The sequence below is a fragment of the Heterodontus francisci genome, chromosome 10 (genome assembly GCF_036365525.1).
Source record: "Heterodontus francisci isolate sHetFra1 chromosome 10, sHetFra1.hap1, whole genome shotgun sequence".
Taxonomy (NCBI): domain Eukaryota; kingdom Metazoa; phylum Chordata; class Chondrichthyes; order Heterodontiformes; family Heterodontidae; genus Heterodontus; species Heterodontus francisci.
In genome coordinates, this window is record NC_090380.1 from 56,123,342 (window position 1) to 56,144,122 (window position 20,781).

Genomic DNA, 20,781 nt, shown 5'->3' on the forward strand with positions numbered 1-20,781 from the left:
TATGGCATTTTCACTCAAAGATGTAATAGAAAAACATTTTGAAACCAAAAATATAGTAGTCAGCATGAATTTCAAAAGGAAGGTCATGCTTAACCAACCTTAGTGAATTCTTATAAGAAGTAATGATGGGTCGATAAGGGTAATGTAACAGATGTAATATATTTGGATTTTCAAAAGGCCTGTGATGAGGTGCCGCTTGTGGATTCATGACTAAGGTCAGAACATGTGGAGTCAGCAGCAGAATGGATTGCAAGCTGGGTACAAAATGGAAAACCGATAGAGGTTAAGAGTAGCTACTCAGACTGGCAAAAAGTGGGAAGTGGTTTTCCACAGGGATCGGTGCTGGGATCACTGTTCACAATTTATATTAACGATTTGGAGTCAGGGAGCAGAAATGTTATTTCAAATTTTTCAGATATCATCAAATTGCCCATAGTTAAAAATGAGGAAGAATTTGATTTAAAAAAAACAGCTAAACTTCAATAATTTGCAGAATTGCTGTCCAGTTGGCAATTTAGATACATGTGAGGTGTTGCATTTTGGTAGGAAAAATAAGGTGACCACATACTGCTTGGATAATCAGATTGTAATTGGGGTAGAGGAGCAAAAGGATCTGGGGTACAACTACGCAAAATACTAAGGGATGAATTTTACCCTTGGCAGACAGGAGCCGTCCACCGACTGAAAAGTTAGTGGCGAACCTGCCTCCGCCTGGCCTGGCAATCCGGCCCACATTTTATGGTCCCCAGGCCATAAAAACTTTGAGGGCAATAAATTCTGGCCTTGCCCGCTACACCCATATCCCATGAATGAATACTAATTTTTTTAAATGCTCAATGTATTCATGTGAGGTTCTTCAGTCTCCTATTTTAGCAGAGGCATTAACCTGGTTATGCTTGTGTTAAAGTAGCAGACAGAAGAATGCCATACAGATGAAATAAACATTTGTTTTAACATTTTTGGTTTGCATGTTTGTTTTCTACTTATCTGCTGCCATCTTTCTCTTCATTTTATGAATGTTACAAAATCCAATTTCTCAATATTGAGTTTCATTATTCACAAGTACTGAAACATCAGCCACCTTGATTATTCAATGCTTTGTGCCAGAAAGATTTGACTTGCTTTAGGGTCTGAGTAATGCAGAATGCGTAGCTTCTATAATTTGCTTGAGTCCAACCACTGTAAAATTGACAGTTTTTCTGATTTGCATGAGGATTTGTGTACTGTTGGAATAACTAGCTTTCCTGACATGTGAGTGACTAATTAATATGGGACAACTAGCTGTTTTTGAATTGATATGGAAGAAAATGTGTCAATTCAGGTTTTCTAGTTTGCATATATTATTTCCTGTCAAACCATCTCCTCCTGTTTCCACAATTTCTCATTTCCCTCCACTATGTGTGATTTGTATGTGCAATTCAAAGCAACAAACTGCCCTCAAAATCCCCAGGCCAAACAGGCTTGGGAAACATTTGGCTGCTGTTAAAATACTATTCTATTGATTAGCTACAGTACTGTAGTGCTGAGTGCAGCAAAACATTTACACCACAGGCTTGTAGTTATGCATAATTACCAAGCAAGGTTAATTTGCCGCACTTCTTTCTGTTGCATTATAAATGTACATCAATTTTGTTAGCAACTCAAGTCCTCAAGGGAAGCAGTTTACATCAGGACAGTAGTTACCTCAATAAATTTTCCTTGGGTTCTTTTACGAACTTAGCATTGCAAAAGCCTGTTGAAATCTGCAAGACTTAATTCTAAGTTTAAGAAAACTACAAATGAGATTAAAAATAAATTAAAGATGGTATTGTCATAGAATACATTAGGGGACAGCAGAAGGCCATTCAGCCCATCGGATCCATGCTGGCTGTCACGGTGCTATCCAGCTAGTCCCCTTCCCCACTCAATTCCCGTAACCCTGCAAGTTTATTTCCTTCAAGTGGACATCCAATTTCCTTTTGAAGTCATTGATTGTCTCCGCTTTCACCATCCTTGTGGGCAGTGCGTTCCCGGTCACTACCACCCATAAAAATGTTCTTCCTCATATTCCCCCTGCATCTCTTGCCCAAAACCTTCTATCTGTGTCCCCTGGTCCTTGTACCATTAGTTAATGGAACAGTTTTTCCTTGTCTAACTTATCTCAGCCTGTCATAATCTTGTACACATCTATTAAATCTCCCGTCAATCTCCTTTGCTCGAAGGAGAGCAACCCCAGCTTTTCCAACCTTGTAATTAAAATACCCCATCCCTGGAATCATTCTGGTAAATCTCCTCTGCACCCTCTCAAGGACCCTCTCAGGCTTCCTCAAATGTGGTGACCAGAACTGGACGCAATACTCTAGTTGGGGCCTAACCAGTTTTATAAAGGTTCAGCATAACCTCCCTGCTTTTGTACTTTATGTCTCTATTTATGAAGTCCAAGATACCATATGCTTTACTTACCACTCTCCCAATATGTCCAGCCACCTTCAAAGATCAATGCATGTGGACCCCAGATCCCACTTTAGAACTGTGCAATTAAGTATATATTGCCTGTCCCTATTCTTTCTGCCAAAATGCATCACCTCACATTTATCTGTGTTAAATTCCATCTGCCACATGTCTGCCCATTCTACTAGCCTCTGCCACCTGTTGCAGGTGGTTCATCTCCTCGCTATTTGCTGCACTTCCAAGTTTGGTGTCATTGCAAAACTTTGAAATTCTACTCTGTATTTCAAGATCCAAGTCATTTATATTTGGCAGAAAACACAGTGGTCTCAGCACTGACCCTTGGGGAACACCACTGTCTAGCATCCTCCAGTCTGAAAAACAACCATTTACTACCACTTGCTGTTTTCTGTCCTTAGGCCAATTATTTTTATCCAATTGGACACTGACCTTCCTATTCCATGAGCCTCAATTTTGTTAACCAGCCTTTTATGTGGTACTTGATCCAAAAAATTTCTTAAAATCCACATCAGCATTCACTGCATTCCTTTCATCGACCTTCTCTGTTACTTCATCAAAAAATTCAGTTAGATTAGTTATGCATGATCTCCCTTTTACAAATTCATGCTGGCTCTCTTGAATTAACTTGACACTCCAAGTGTCTGATTTTTTCCCCCTAATTATTGTTTCTGAAACCTTACACACCACTGATGTTAAAATAAATGGCATGGAGTTGCTTGGGCTGTCCTTGCACCTTTTCTTGAATAAGGGTGTCTCATTTGCCACTCTCCAATCCTCTGGTACCTCCCCCGTATCTAGAGAAGATTGAAAAATTGTGGCAAGCCCTTCCGCTGTCTCCACCCACCAACCACCCCCCCCCCCCCCCCCCACCCCCAACTTCTGTTTGCAACCTGGGATGCAAGCCATCAGGACCAGATGACTTATTGACCCTAAGCATTTTTAGTATCTCCCCCCTCTCAATTTTTATCCTATCCATTGCCTCTACTCTCTCCACTTCTTGCGATTTATTTTGCCAGATTCCTTAGTAAACGCAGATACAAAGTATTCATTAAGTATATTAGCCTTGCCCTGCGCCTCTAAGCATATATTACCCTCTTTGTCCCTAATAGGCCCCGCTCCACCTCATACTACCCGCTTACTATTTACATGCCAATTGATGATCTTTAGGTTCTCTTTTATGTTGACTGCCGTTCTATTTTCATGTTCTCTCTGAATTTCTTTTTCACCTCTGCTCTCAACTTACTGGATTGTAGTTTATTGTATTGTAGTTTACCAGCACATTATGCTGTATGAGCTGCAATGTGGCAATTGCTGTCATTAGGTAAAGGAGGACCAGAGGGGAATCTGAGGGTCCAATCCCTGGTGGCCTTTTTTTGCACAACTCTTGATTGGTTGCAAAATGTCATTGGCAGGACCTGCAAAATGGTCACTTTTAGATTACATTCCATCATCAATTGAAAATAGTGGTGGAAATTTCTGAAAAACTTTTTGTTTAGCACATCGAAGAAAAAATGTTGCCTTTGAAAACATTATGGGGGGAATTTTATGCTCTACCCTCCCGGCGGGTTTGGAGGAGAGAGAACATCCCATTTCGACAGATCACAGCGGCAGCAGCCCCTACACGGAGCCCGACGTCATGATTGCCGGGCCTGATCTTCCCAGCTGTGGCAAGGCTCCATGGCAGCTCCCCTCCTACCACTTGGCGACAGGACGCAATTTTAGATATTTAAATAAAGGCAGTAGCCAGAACTTTACCTTCTCAAATCGGGTGTCCTCGGAGGCAGCTGCGGCGAAAAATGGCAGATGATGACGTCCAAATGGGTCCCCGATGTCATGATGCCAGATCGCCATTTTATGCTCGTCAGACAGCAGGTGAGATGGGGAGGCCGCTCGCCGTTTGAGTTAAGGCAATTGATGGCCAATTGAAGTGATTAAAAAGCCAATTGATAGCCATTTTATGTTCTGCGCATGGATCACATGGGGGGGGGTGGGGGAGGGGTGGGTGGGTGCAGGGGTCGCAGACCCGGTAGCTTTAAATGAGCTGCAAACACTCTTTCACTCAAGGAGTTAGAGGTACTGGAATTTTCTGTTTTGTGTGTTTTATTTAGCAGCAAATTCCAAGGTTGGGGCTGTTATTGCTAACTCACCAGGGCTCACTTGAGTGAGTAATACTCCTGGTAGGGCCATAGCCTCTGTGATTTATCCTGGGTAGGGGAGTGGGGGGGGGGGTTGCGATTGCCTGTCCTTGCAGGAGGCAGCAAAAAGCTGTCCCCAATACATCTTTGGGATGTTGCTGCCATGGGCATTACCCACTCTGGAGGAGGGTCCTCCAATGAGGAAGAGAATGGCACAAGAAGGGACAGGTGTCCAAGGAAATCAGCGACCTGCTGGTCAGCTGCAGCCTGGTAAAGGGGGAGGGGCAGAAAGGTCACAGAGTGCAGTAGGAGCAAAGACCTGTGAGGAGCCGAGTCTACCCAGTAGACAGGGTATACCCGCAGCGGTTGAGCTTCCTCTAGATGTCAGAGCGTCAGTGCCTTAGAAGACTGCGCCTGTCCCGAGAGACAGATATCTCTGTGTGAGATGATGGCAGCGGAGGTCAGCTCCAACTGCGTGGGTAGCCATCCAATGCCGGTGGCGGTAAAGGTCACAGTCGCTCTGAACTTCTTTGCATCAGGCTCATTCCAGGATTCTACAGGAAACATGCGGAATCTCACAATCATCTGCGCAGCACTGCATAAGGGTGGTAACTGCTGCCATATTCAGGCAGGTCAACCAGTTCATCAAATTCAAGACTGATTCGGCCAGTTAGGCCAAGAGAGCCAGAGGCTTCAGCGCCATTGCTGGGTTCCCCATGGTCCAAGGAGTAATTGACTGTACATATGTGGCCATCAGAGCTCCTGCAGGCCAGCCAGGGGCTTTCATTAATCGAAAGGGATTTCACTCGATGAATGTGCAACTTGTCTGTTACCACCGTAAAAGTATAATGCAGGTGTGTGCTCATTATCCAGGAAGCAGTCACGATGCATTCATTCTCCGGAACTCCCACATACCAATGCTTTTCAACCCCCCGAGTCCCTGCAAGGATGGATACTTGGTGACAGGGGTTACCCGCTGAAGAGATGGCTGACACCTGTGATGAACCCATGGAATGAAGCAGAGGAACGGTGCAATGCGAGCCATGAGACAACCAGAGTCACCATTGAACAGACTATAGGTCTTCTGATGATGACATTTAGGCGCCTGGACCACTCAGGTGGTGCCCTTCATTATTCGCGAGCAAGGGTATCTTGCATTGTCATTGTCTGCTGCACCTTACATAACCTGGTGATGCAGAGGGGTTGGGGGGGGGTGCCTGGATGCTGAGGAAATTGTTCAGCGTGAGGCATCCTCAGGCGAGGAGGGTGAATGGTTTGAGAAGGGCGAGAGGGTGTTGGTGACCAGCTGTAGTCAGGTAATGGGGGAGGAGCAAAAAGCAACAGCGTGCACTGGAAGCACCGACCTGGGCTTTGGGGGAGCAGTTGGAGGTTTGCAGGAATTGGGTGCAAGGGAGGCTCTAACACTGAGGTGTTTCTCCTGACCTGAGGTTCATGTACCGGCAGCGGTTGACATGTCAATCTAACTTCAGGCATTCACATCTGCTGTTGCATCGCAAGTGCCCTGAGAGGAGCCCCCAAATGCAGACTACTGTTGCATCTTTGCCAACACGAGGTTCATTTGGGTCTTCCTGGTGGCCTGAGAGGGATGAGCACCTGGAGGAGACCCCAGGTGCTTTGTCCCTTTCTCGCATTGCCACTGATACGTGGAGCTCACTGACACTATGATGGTGTGCAAGTCTCTGTGCATCTCCAGCAGGCACTGGGTGGCCTTCTGGAGCTGGTTCTCCACAGCAGTCATCAATCTGTCAATGGAGGAAGACAGTCACGCAGATGACAGAAAGTACAGAGCTCATGGTCTGGAAGGACCTCCAAATTCAAAGCCGGCGCATGCATAGTCTCTGGTAACTCCGCCAGATTGCCACGCATCTCATGCTGTACCTGCAGCATCTGCCATCGAATGGATGACCCTAGAGGCTCATCATCAGCATGGGGCTCCGCACTGGCCTGGCCTCCCGCTGTCCTCCGAGTGTCAAAGACATCAGCTGGTACTGCCTCTGGCAGCTGGTCTGGCACTTGTGTGGTGCTGGAACCATGTTGTGACCATGAATCTGAATGTGCTATTAGCGCAACCGAGGTGACTGTATCTGAGCTGGTGCTTGGTGCAGGGAAAGTATGTGTCGCTGCACTACCTGAGGTCCCCTCCTCCTCCTCGGCAATGGTCCGATGTCCCCCAGATACGTCGCCCGACAGCAGCTGTGATTCACTTGCAGCAGAAAACAGAATGATTGTGTATGTGTGACTCTGGACGGAAGGACATGTCTTGGACTGCAGTCTGGCCACTTGTCTGTGAGTTTGAAAGCGGGAACAACCTTCATTGCTTGAAGTCCTCCACCCCCACCCCTCTACCCGTACTCTGGGGAACTCACCCTTCTGGCTAGGTGCTCCACCCTCACCATCGGCAACTGACCAGCCTCTGTCCTCAACAGCAAAAAGCAATGCCTCCTCCTCCACAGCAGTGAGAATGGCAATGATTGGCACATCGCCACCAGTCTGTGTCCTCTCGTGGACATTCTGGGTCCTCTTCTCCAGTAGAGACATAGGACAGTCATTTCTGTTCTTGACTTGAAGGACCACCTGCTCATCCCTCTTGCTGCGTGCCTCCTCTGGGACCATTGCCATTCAAGTGTAAGGTGGGCACACTTCTGGACCCTTGTGCGGGTCAGATGTGGCTGGCATATGCCCCATGACAGAGCTGCAGCCATTCACTGCAGATGGAGGGCTTTCACCTTGCAGCATCAACACCTGGATGCCCACCAATCTGAGTACAAAGCAACGAGGACTGAGATATGCCACTCACGATCTTCCGCCTCCCCCCACCCCCGACCCGCCACAGAGCTCGACGTATGGAGCTTTGTAAAATCCCAGCCCTATTGTTGAAGGGGGAGGAAGGGGTGACCTTTGCACTTTGTGCAGCTGGTTGTGGGGGAGAGGTCAACTGGGCAGTTTAAGTGTTTTGGACAGGGAAGAGAGCAGCTATGCAATGTAAGTGTTTTGTGGGAGGAAAGGGATGACAATTTATTTGTGGTTATATTCAGCCCGAGAAGTCTGATTTTTACACATGCACCGAAGCAATATTTGATTTGAACAATCATCATTTACACCACACTATTTCTATTGGCTGCTAAAGCAAACTCCAGTGTGAAGATGGCATTTCCAATTTTCAGAAATCCACAAATAGGGTGAACTTTCAAAAAGTCAAAGGGCTGTATTTTATACTCCCGCTGCCGGGAGCGGGGGCAGGTGAACAAAATGGTGGCCCACATGCACAGGCCGCATGCTGCAAAGCTGCTGCGATATAGTGTGCAGCAGCTCATTTAAATACGCAGGGTGGCCTCAGCGACACCATGTGAATGGGTCAGCTGCCTCTGTGCAGGTGCTGCTGCCATTTTTAAAGGGCTGCCAGACCTGCCCAGAGACTGCGGAGTTGAACCCCCTATCCCCCCTGCTACACTGCAATTAAATTGTCGTCCCGTTCCCCCCCCTTCAAAACATTTATATTGCATACTTGCCCTCTTCCCCCCTGCAACCAAAACACTTAAAGTGCTGAGTTGACCTCTTCCCCCACCACTCCCCACAACTGCACAAAGTGCAGAGATCACCCTTCCCTCCCACTACCCTAGAAATGAAAGTTGACCCTGTTTCACCCCCCCCCCCCCACCACACAACACTAAAACTCCTAAGTATCCCCCTTCCCCACTTACCCTGGATTGGAAAGTGAAAGCGTGTGATTGCTGCCCGTTGCATGGAAGATCACGGTGAAGGGTATTTAAATTCAATCATTGCCTTTATTTAAGCATTTAAAGCTGGGGTCCGTCGCCGAGTGGGGGGGAGGCCACCACAGAGCTTCAACGCCGTCAGGAAAATCGAGCCTGGCAATCCCAGTGTCGGGCTCTGTGGCGGGGCGCTCCCGCTGCAGTCTTTCGGCCACTCCCGCCACAGAACCCAACGTCAGGAGCTCAACAAGTTCCCAGCCAGAGTTTGTAAAATTACTGTTTTTATTGGCAAAGGGAATATGGTTTTCTATTAACCTAGTAGTTTCACTAAAGTTACAGCTGTTATATCTGCAGTATTTATAACACAATTCTGGACCTCAAAATCCATCCGTGCATCTGCCTGCAAGGTGACATATCCAGCAAACCTGTGTGCTGCTGTTCCCCAGCAACATAATTCTAAGATAGGATTTAGTGACAATTTCCTGTCTTGCTGATATTATTACTGTTGCAGTTTAGTGCTAAATATAAGCAAACAATTGAGATTTGAATTATCGCTTTGAGAAAAGTCCTTTCAAGGTGAATTCCTGATCTTGTTTGCCATCTCCACTAATGATTTCATCTGAAGTGAAAATCGTCCTGCGCTCTCAGATGCACACACATATTTATTTTTAATCATAAAGTGTCTAAACTATTATGGGCAATGAATAGTAATTCCAGTGCAAGGACAGAAAACATATAAAATGTATTTCAAAATAGCACAAGAAAAGCATGACTATTTTGTTGAAAGCAGAGGCAGGGTGTGGTAATCCTGAAGTTTTACTTTGGGTCCATGTTTGCAGTCTGCTGATATCCATCAGAGGAAGCCCATTGGAAGATTCTTTGGAGATATTTACACTGCCCCTGAGGTGAATGTACACACTATTACACATAGGATTTAGTCATCAATGGGTCTCAGTTTCACATGTGTCTGCGACTGAGCAACTCAGAAACAATGGGAAGGTGGAGTCTTGCCAAATTTGAGAACAAGACATTATTAGAATTTTTTGAAACTCCGTTTCCTAACTGGCCAGCGAGCAGATTGAAAGCTGATCGGCTACGAGGTGGGGAAGCCAAGGGTAGAAGGCCACAGTTGGGAACAGTCGAGTGGGAAGGGGCAGGGGAGGCTAGTTTACAAAGGAGAGATTGCGGGGGAATGATTGACTAATCAAGTGGAGGGAGAGATCTTGGTAGAAGATTAGCTTGATGGACTGGAGGAAGCACTGTTTCTCTTGTTGGCCCACAGACAGTGCTGGAAAAGTGCTTAGCTTCTGGATCTGGCACCTCCTATCTCCCTTCAGCTGCTTGTTTACCTTGTTCTGGCAAACCTGGTCTGTAACTGTTAAATTCAAACCTCATTCAAATATTATAATCTACCCACCTCTCCACTTTGAGTTACTCGAATGCCCCCAAACCCACTCGAGCGAAACAGCAAACAGGTGCGTTTATGGAGGTTAGGGTCAGGTTTCACATTTTTACCAATGCAACACCCACCACCTGTGACCCTCTCCTGCCATGCGTGGATAAGGCTCATTAAAATTCCCAAAGTCTTTTATAATCACTGTTCAATTTTATGACATTTCTTATCTATCTTCATTATCAATTTTAATAAATATTGTAATTTTGCATTACATACTTAAATACTCTGATGCTATCCGTTTCTAAGCTATTCCCTCCTGCCTCTTTAGTTCATCTATTGCCACATGTACCATTCCAAGACTGAAATAATAGCCAGGTGACTGCTTCCCTGTTTTCTGGAACCATTTGCATGCATAGAACATAGAACAGTACAGCCCACGATGTTGTGCTGACCCTTTAACCTACTCTAAGATCAAACTACCTGCATACCCTTCATTCTACTATCATCCATGTACCTATCCAGGAGTCGTTTAAATGTCCCAAATGTATCTGCTTCTACTACCACCGCTGGCAGTGCATTCCATGCACCCACCACTCTCTGTGTAAAGAACCTACCTCTGACATCTCCCCGAAACCTTCCTCCAATCACCTTAAAATTATGCCCCCTGGTGATAGCCCTTTCTGCCCTGGGAAAGAGTCTTTGGCTATCCACTCTATCTATGCCTCTCATCATCTTGTACACCTCTATCAAGTCACCTCTCATCCTTCTTCGCTCCAATGAGAAAAGCCCTAGCTCCCTCAACCTATCTTCATAAGACATGCCCTCCAGTCCAGGCAGCATCCTGGTAAATATCCTCTGCACCCTCTCTAAAGCTGCCACATCCTTCCGATAACGAGGCGACCAGAACTGAACACAATATTCCAAGTGTGGTCTAACCAGGGCTTTATAGAGCTGCAGCATAACCTCGCGGCTCTGAAACTCAATCCCCCTGTTAATGAAAGCCAACACCCCATACGCCTTCTTAACAACCCTATCAACTTGGGTGGCAACTCTGAGGGATCTATGGACGTGTACCCCAAGATCCCTCTGTTCTTACACACTGCCAAGAATCCTGTCTTTAAGTCTGTATTCTGCATTCAAATTCGACCTTCCAAGATTAATCACTTCACACTTTTCCAGGTTGAACTCCATCTGCCACTTCTCAGCCCAGCTCTGCATCCCGTCAATGTCCCGTTGCAACCTACAACAGCCCTCCACACTATCCACAACTCCAGCAACCTTTGTGTCATCGGCAAACTTACTAACCCAGCCTTCCACTTCCTCATCCAAGTCATTTATAAAAATCACAAAGAGCAGAGGTCCCAGAGCAGATCCCTGCAGAACACGACTGGTCACCGAGCTCCATGCTGAATACTTTCCATCTACTACCACCCTCTGTCTTCTATGGGCCAGCCAATTCTGTATCCAGACAGCCAACTTTTCCTGTATCCCATGCCTCCTTACTTTCTGAATGAGCCTACTACGGGGAACCTTATCAAACACCTTGCTAAAATCCACATACACCACATCCACTGCTCTTCCTTCATCAATGTGTTTTGTCACATCCTCAAAGAATTCAACAAGGCTTGTGAGGCATGACCTGCCCCTCACAGCTGTATCTATTTTCCTACCCAGTGGGAAAACACCTGGACCTTTACATATGCCGACATGTTACAACCAAGATTGGAAACTGCTGGTGATTCCCTTTTATCTCTTCCTGCCACAGCAAATAGACAGAGACATAGAAAATAGGAGCAGGAGTAGGCCATTCGGCCCTTTGAGCTTGCTCCACCATTCATTATGATCAGGGCTGATCATCCAACTCAGGAACCTGTTCCTGCTTTCGCCCCATACCCTTTGATCCCTTTAGACCCAACAGCTATATCTAACTCCTTCTTGAAAACATACAATGTTTTGGCCTCAACTGCTTTCTGTGGTAGCGAATTCCACAGGCTCACCGCTCTCTGGGTGAAGACATTTCTCCTCATCTCTGTCCTGAAAGGTTTACCCTGTATCCTTAGACTATGACCCCTGGTTCTGGACTCCCCCACCATTGGGAACATCCTTCCTGCATCTACTTTGTCAACACCAAGAAATGCTGGATTCACTCAGCATTCATGCACATATTCACACAAGAATCACACACCCACACAAATAGATCACAGAGTGAGAAGTAGATTTTGTTCCGAAGAAGGGTCACTGACCCGAAACGTTAACTCTGCTTCTCTTTCCACAGATGCTGCCAGACCTGCTGAGTGAATCCAGCATTTCTTGTTTTTGTTTCAGATTTCCAGCATCCGCAGTATTTTGCTTTTATCTACTTTGTCAAGTTCTGTTAAAATTTTATACATTTCTATGAGATCCCCCTTCCCTCTTCTGAACTCCAGCGAATATAATCCTAACCGACTCAATCTCTCCTCATATGTCGGTCCCACCATCCCAGGAATCAATCTGATAAACCTTGGCTGCACTCCCTCTATAGCAAGAACAATATTCCATGTGTGGCCTCACCAAGGCCATGTATAATTGCAGCAAGACATCCAAGCCCCTGTACTCTAATCCTCTCGCTATGAAGGCCAACATACCATTTGCCTTTTTTACCATCTGTTGGACCTGCATGCTTACCTCCAGTGACTGGTGTATGAGAACACCCAGGTCTCGCTGCATATTCCCCCCTCTCAGTTTATAGCCGTTCAGATAATCTGCCTTCCTGTTTTTGCGACCAAAGTGGATAACCTTACATTTATCCACATTATACTGCATCTGCCATGCATTAGCGCACTCACTCAACTTGTCCAAATTACCCTGAAGCCTCTCAGCACAACTCACCCTTCCACCCAGTTTTGTGTCATCCGCAAATTTGGAGATATTGCATTTAGTTCCCTCATCGAAATCATTAATATATATTGTGAATAGCTGGGGTCCTAGCACCGATCCCTGTGGTACCCCACTAGTCACTGCCTGCCAATCGGAAAAAGACCAATTTATTCCTAATTTTTGTTTCCTGTCTACCAACCAATTTTCTATCCATCGCAATATACTACTCCCAATCCCATGCGCTTTAATTTTACATGCTAATCTCTTATGTGGGACTTTGTCGAAAGCCTCAATGTCCAAATAAACCACATCCACTGGCTCCCCATCATCAACTCCACTCGTTACATCCTCGAAGAATTCTAGTAGATTTGTGAAGCATGATTTCCCTTTTGTAAATCCATGCTGACTCTGCCCAATTCTACCACTGTTCTCTAAGTCCTCTGCTATAAAATCTTTGATAATGGACTCCAGAATTTTGCCCACTACTGACGTCAGGCTTCCCTTCTTTCTCTCTGCCTCCCTTTTTAAATAGTGGGGTTACATTAGCGACCCTCCAATCTGTAGGAACTGTTGCAAAATCTATAGAATCCTGGAAGATGACCACCAATGAATCCAATATTTCTAGGGCCACTTCCTTAAGTACTCTGGGATGCATATCATCAGGCCCTGGGGATTTATTGGCCTTTTTCCAATCCCATCAATTTCCCCAACAACATTTCTCTATGAAAAGAAGAAAGAACAGTACAGCACAGGAACAGGCCATTCGGCCCTCCAAGCCTGCGCCGATCTTGATGCCTATCTAAACTAAAACCTTCTGCACTTCCGGGGTCCGTATCCCTCTATTCCCATCCTATTCATGTATTTGTCAAGATGCCTCTTAAACGTCACTATCATACCTGCTTCTACCCTCTATGTAAACAACTTGCCTCGCATGTCCCCTCTAAACTTTGCCCCTCGCACCTTAAACCTATGTCCCCTAGTAACTGACTCTTCCACCCTGGGAAAAAGCTTCTGACTATCCACTCTGTCCATGCCACTCATAACTTTGTAAACCTCTATCATGTCGCCCCTCCACCTCCGTCGCTCCAGTGAAAACAATCCGAGTTTATCCAACCTCTCCTCATAGCTAATACCCTCCAGACCAGGCAACATCCTGGTAAACCGCTTCTGTACCCTCTCCAAAGCCTCCACGTCCTTCTGGCAGTGTGGCGCCCAGAATTGCACGCAAAATTCGAAGTGTGGCCGAACTAAGGTTCTGTACAGCTGCAGCATGACTTGCCAAGTTTTATACTCGATGCCCTGACCAATGAAGGCAAGCAAGCCGTATGCCTTCTTGACTACCTTATCCACCTGTGTTGCCACTTTCAGTGACCTGTGGACCTGTACGCCCAGATCTCTCTGCCTGTCAATACTCCTGAGGGTTCTGCCATTTACTGTATACTTCCCACCTGTATTAGATCTTTCAAAGTGCATTACCTCACATTTGTCTGGATTAAACTCCATCTGCCATTTCTCCGCCCAAGTCTCCAAACAATCTGTATCCTGCTGTATCCTCTGACAATCCTCATCACTATCCGCAACTCCACCAACCTTTGTATCGTCCGCAAACTTAATCAGACCAGCTACATTTTCCTCCAAATCATTTATATATACTCCAAACAGCAAAGGTCCCAGCACTGATCCCTGCGGAACACCACTAGTCACAGCCCTCCATTCAGAAAAGCACCCTTCCACTGCTACCCTCTGTCTTCTATGACCGAGCCAATTCTGTATCCATATTGCCAGCTCACCTCTGATCCCATGTGACTTCACCTTTTGTACCAGTCTGTCATGAGGGACCTTGTCGAAGACTTTACTGAAGTCCATGTGGACAACATCCACTGCCCTTCCTTCATCAATCATCTTCGTCACTTCCTCAAAAAACTCAATCAAGTTAGTGAGACACGACCTGCTCTTCACAAAACCATGCTGCCTTTCGCTAATAAGTTTGTTTGTTTCCAAATGGGAGTAAATCCTGTCCCGAAGAATCCTCTCCAATAATTTCCCTACCACTGATGTAAGGCTCACCAGCCTATAATTTCCTGGATTATCCTTGCTACCCTTCTTAAACAAAGGAACAACATTGGCTATTCTCCAGTCCTCTGGGACCTCACCTGTAGCCAATGAGGATACAAAGATTTCTGTCAAGGCCCCAGCAATTTCTTGCTTTGCCTCCCTCAGTATTCTGGGGTAGATCCCATCAGGCCCTGGGGACTTATCTACCTTAATACTTTGTAAGACTCCCAACACCTCCTCCTTTTTGATAACGACATGACCCAGACTATCTACACTCCGTTCCCTAGACTCATCATCCACCAAGTCCTTCTCTTTGGTGAATACTGATGCAAAGTACTCATTTAGTACCTCACCCATTTCCTCTGGCTCCACGCATAGATTCCCTCCTCTGTTCTTGAGTGGGCCAACCCTTTCCCTGGCTACCCTCTTGCTCTTTATATACGTATAAAAAGCCTTGGGATTCTCCTTAATCCTGTTTGTCAATGACATTTCATGGCCCCTTTTAGCCCTCCTGACTCCTTGCTTAAGTTTCTTCCTACTTTCTTTATATTCCTCAAGGGCTTCGTCTGTTCCCAGCCTTCTAGCCCTTACGAATGCTTTCGTTTTCTTTTTGACTAGGCTCACAATATCCCTCGTTATCCAAAGTTCCTGAAACTTGCCAAACTTATCCTTCTTCCTCACAGGAACATGCCTGTCCTGGATTCTGATCAACTGACGTTTGAAAGACTCCCACATGTCAGATGTTGATTTACCCTCAAACAGCCGCCCCCAATCTAAATTCTTCATTCCTGCCTAATATTGTTATAATTAGCCTTCCCCCAATTTAGCATGTTCACCCGAGGACTACGCTTATCCTTATCCACAAGTACCTTAAAACTTATGGTCATCTTCCCGAAAAGCACCCCTACTGAGACTTCAACCACCTGGCCGGGCTCATTCCCCAATACCAGGTCCAGTATGGCCCCTTCCCTAGTTGGACTATCTACATATTGTTTCAAGAAGCCCTCCTGAATGCTCCTTACAAATTCTGCCCCATCCAAGCCCCGAGCACTAAGTGAGTCCCAGTCAATATAGGGGAAGTTAAAATCACCCACCACTACAACCCTGTTGCTTTTACATCTTTCCAAAATCTGTCTACAAATCTGCTCCTCTACCTCCTGCTGGCTGTTGGGAGGCCTGTAGTAAACCCTCAACATCGTCACTGCACCCTTCCTATTCCTGAGCTCTACCTATATTGCCTCGCTGCATGACCCCTCCGAGGTGTCCTCCCGCAGTACAGCTGTGATATTCTCCTTAACCAGTAATGCTAATACTAAAACTAATACTGATTTCCTTCAGTTCTTCTCTCTCACTAAGCCCTGTGTTCCCCAACATTTCTGATATGATATTTGATGTACCAACTAATTATACCATCAACTAATTGCTGCTTGGCTATCATAATTTGAATTTCATAAAAGGTGCTGGATAAGAATGTCAGTAAAATGACACAGTGAAATCTTCCTGAATCCTGCATGTCTGCTGATGCTTGCTTACGTCATATGCTAGGTTTTCCTAGTTGCTAGGTAAAATGTGTTTTTCACATGTGTTCTGGGTTGCATGTTTCATTAGCTTTGTAATTTGTCGAATCGACTTAATTGGGTTAAAACAAAAGCTTGGCAGATTAAGTGCTGCACTTTGCTCTGTGCCTGCGTTATGTGGATGTACTGGAAAATTATTTTTATCGTTTGAAATTGGTTGGGTAGTTTCCTGTTTTTTAATTGACTAAAATTGAAGATTTGTTTGAATGTACTGATAATGACCACATTATTTGCAAATTGAGCAATGTAGCCACCAAACTACACAGCAGAAGATGACATTATTCCCATTATATTTGCTAAGCAGTTAGGTAGAAAAATCAATTTAAAGGTTTGTAGTTTTACCTAATGTCACCTTGCATCGTCCCATGCCAAATAATTGTGTCCAAGAGTGAAGGATTTTCAGGATAATTTGATATTAAATTACAAAACAGAGGATAATAGCTTGAAATGATCATAGCAGTGATTAGATTGAGAGGTTTAGGTGACAAGAACAATGAAAATAAAAGACTAATATATTTTGCTACAACAATCATTTGAACTCTGAAAATTATTTCTTAAATCCATTACGTGCTATGTTCATTTTTGGTATATACATGCATTTAAGGGCAGATTTTATTTTTGCAGTTTTATCCCAAGAGTGAGCACTACTTCAGACGCCAACTGTCAGTGGGCTTTGAGTTTTTACTGTTTGATTTTTATGCCAATGAATTAACTTTGGTGACACGATTGCTACAAGTTTAATAAGAAAATATTTTCAGTTGCTTTCAGCAACTCCACAGCCAATATATATTGATATGATTTGACAGTATATACTCAATAAAAGTTTTTTGTAACAAATGTTGACAAAAACAAAATATTTCTTGAAATGTTGTTACCAATAGACACATCAGACGCTGTGATGAAATAGGTGACACATTTATATAAATAGGGCATCTGTAGCTGAAGTGATGGTGGCAGAAGTATTGAATTAATGTTAATTGTACAAGAAAAACATAATGTGTCCAATTTTTTTTCAATGAATAGCTTGTGAATTTACTTTGATCTTGCAAAAAATATTGCCTTGTCTCTAATACTTCAGTGTGAGTCATGTGCCCTTGTACTACGACAGTAAGGACATCATAATTAAAGGGCTGGCTGAAATAGCACCAACTGTTAGATTTTCTGAATTAGCGTGATTAATTTATCAATCAGGAACAGGAGGAAAACTAGCAATTACATGACACCAACCCACATTGAACCAACCAATTAAGTCAATTTTTTTTCAGATGCACCAATGAGGAAATTGCAAGTGCATAAAACAAGCTATACACACAAAAGTAGTATCCAATTTAAGGCCTGCTCGGGTGTAAAATTAAAACCTGACGTGGGCCCGACCCGACCACAGCCAAACCAAACCCGACTGGAGCCTGAGTCCTTTAATTTTTTTTCATGCCCGACCCGAAAATATCAAACATGTTATTGAAACAGAAAAAAATTGCATCAAAACGTAATTTACAAAGAAAACATACAAAACAAAACAGTACAGTCCATCCCGACCTGACCCGAGCCCGAATGCTGGGTACAGAATTATAGACCCGACCCCATCTGAGCCCGACACGTAGTCGGGTTTGGTCGGGTTCAGGTCAGGTAGCCAGGCTTTATTTCCAATCACTTTCAGCCACATTATTGTTTTCTTACCCAGAATTCTCCAAGTATTGCTACAAATCTGTTCAATAAGTTTGCTCTCAAAGGTTTAACCTCTCAAAAATATCACAGGCTAGAATGTTGCTACTCCTCTGAACTTATATTCAGCAGTGCTGTGTGCTTTCTGTTGTTCTGGTTTGGCAGTATGTGCAGTAGTTGCTATCTCAGCAGCCACTTTAAGCCAATGTGACTGTGGTGGCCTTGTGATGTTTTAGTGTGGCTGTGGCAGTTATCATTCTTGCTACCATGGTCACGGTCACTGTGTATTCTCTGGTGTTGCCACAGCAATTTATCAGCATTGCTGATGCGCTGTAGTCACCACTTGGTGAAGCCGTGCAGTGTGCAGCCTTGTTCCCTCACCACCACTGCCCACCTTTGATTTATCCCTACATCTACCTCTTCTAAACTAAGATCCTTCCCAGACTGCTGCCAAATCTCATGTGCTGTTGTGATGCTACAAAATACCAGGCCTTTCATAGTACTCACACTTCCCTACCAGAGTTGCTAACCAGCCCTGAATTTCATTACTGCCAGCAGTTCCACACTGCCTCCCATGGGTTTCTGATGGATTCTGTATCCCAGCTTCCTGTACTTGCAAATGTAGAGTGGTTGACAAATGTTGAGCAAATTAGCGGAGTATACTACTGTACTTATAAACTGCTAATGCACAGGAGGGAATTGATGGGACGCTTCATTGATTTAATTCTATTTTTGTTCAGTTCTATTGTTTCTCCTCAGTTTTGGTTGTCTCAGTATTTTAAGCAGAGTTTTCAGCAGGAAAGAGTGAGTAAATGATGTGTTTCTTGCCTTTTGCAAGTGTTGTACAAGCAGCCCCAATGAGTTTGGTCCAGAGTACCTCTTCTGATTTTTCCAGCCCTTTCTATGGGGGAACATTTAGCTTCTATTGATCTTTATCCAGCAATTTATCAGTCCAGAGATGTCCTCAGGTCTCTCTGACAGCACAGTTGATATTCGGAATATATAGCGGGAACATTTAAACTGTTCTATTTAGCTATATTATTAAACAGCATGTGAAACCTACTGACAAGAATGCTGCAGCAGAATCAGTAAACATTAGGCTATATTATCAAGTGTCAACCTTGACTGAATGGTTGTACTCTTGCCTCTGAATCAAAAGTCGGGGGTCCAAGCTGGTTCTGAGACTTGAACACATACTCGAGGCTAATTCGTCAGTACAGTACTGAAGGAATGCTGCATTGCCAGAGGTGCTGTCTTTTGGATGAAATGCTAAACCCTGTCTACCCTTTGGATGTAAAATATATGATGACACTATTTGAAGAGGAGGAGAGTTCTCACAGTATCATGGCCAACAATTATCCCTCGATTACCAACAACAAAAATAGAGATTATTTTAATTTAACTTCTGACTATTGAGACTTTGCTGCATGTAAATCGGCTGCCACATTTCTTTGCATTACAGCTGCAATTCAAAAGTATTTCAATGGCTGCGGTGCATTTTGGAACTACCAAAGGATGGGAAATCAACTCCACAAATGCAGGATCTTTTTTATGCTTTATTCAATAGTATCCATCCTATTTGCCTCTTGCGTTGTTGGCGTCATCCTCCTCCAACAAAATCTTCTTGAGTGTCTCCATTAGAGTACTAACCTCATCCATATAATGGATTTTTCATCTTTGCCTTTGGTCCATAAGTTTTGCACATTGTCGGGGGATGAAAAACTTTCTAAAATTTATACTTGTTCACTATTTGAATATGATGGTATTGCATGCATTTTATGATTGATTTTCATTCTTACGAACATAGGAATGACACAGCTGTAAACCACTTGTTAGTTTGATTTTATTAGTGGGTTGGAAATTTTAATGAAAAATCAACTTTTCACTTGTCATGATAAGATGAAGTTGCAGTCTTTCACCTATCAATTGTTCATTTTGGTGCATAAGATCATAAGAAATAGGAGCAGGAAGGAGTAGGCCATTCTGTCCCTCGAGGCTGCTCCACCATTCAATATGATCATGGCTGATCTGATTGTGCCCTTAACTCCACTGTCCTGCCTGTTTCCCCCCCCCCCCCATAACCCTTGACTCTCTTGTACATCAAAAATCAATGACCCAACCTCCACTGCTCTCTGGGAAAGAGAATTCCGAAAATTAACAACCCTCTGAGAGAAGAAATTCCTCCTCATCTCCATTTTAAAATGGAGACCCCTTAGTTTGAAACTGTGCTCCCTAGTTCTAAGTTCCCACATGAGGGGTAACATCCTCTCAGCAACTACCCTGTCAAACCCCCTTAGAATCTCATATGTTTCAATAAGATCACCTCTCATTATTCTAAACTGCAATGGGTATAGGCCAAACCTGCTCAAACTTATCTCATAAGACAACCCTGTCATCCCAGGAATCAGTCTAGTGATCCTGCTCTGAACTGCTTCCAATGCAAGTATATCCCTCCTTCAGTATGGAGACCAAAACCATGCACAGTACTCCAGGTGTGGTCTCACCAATGCCCTGTACAGTTGTAGCAAGACTTCCCTACTTTTATACTCCATCTGTCTTGCAATAAATGCCAACATTCCATTTGCCTTCCTAATTACTTGCTGTACCTGCATGATAGCTTTTTGTGATTCATGTCTTTTTATCATTTTTCCCTACTCTGACCTTATTTGCTGGTGTACCCTTATGTTTGTACGCTCTGTCCCTTCCTGTCACACTCTGGATATCATTACACGTATCGCCACCCTGCACTATTGCCTTATCGGGCTGGATTTTACTGACCCCCCCACCCACCCACCCGACATCGGGGGCTGTGGCAGGGAGGGGGGGGGGGGGCCCGGAAAATGGCTTTGGGAGACGCCCGGAATGGGCCTCAACACCAGGAAGGCCCGGCCCTGTATTGGCAGTGGCGAGATCTTGTG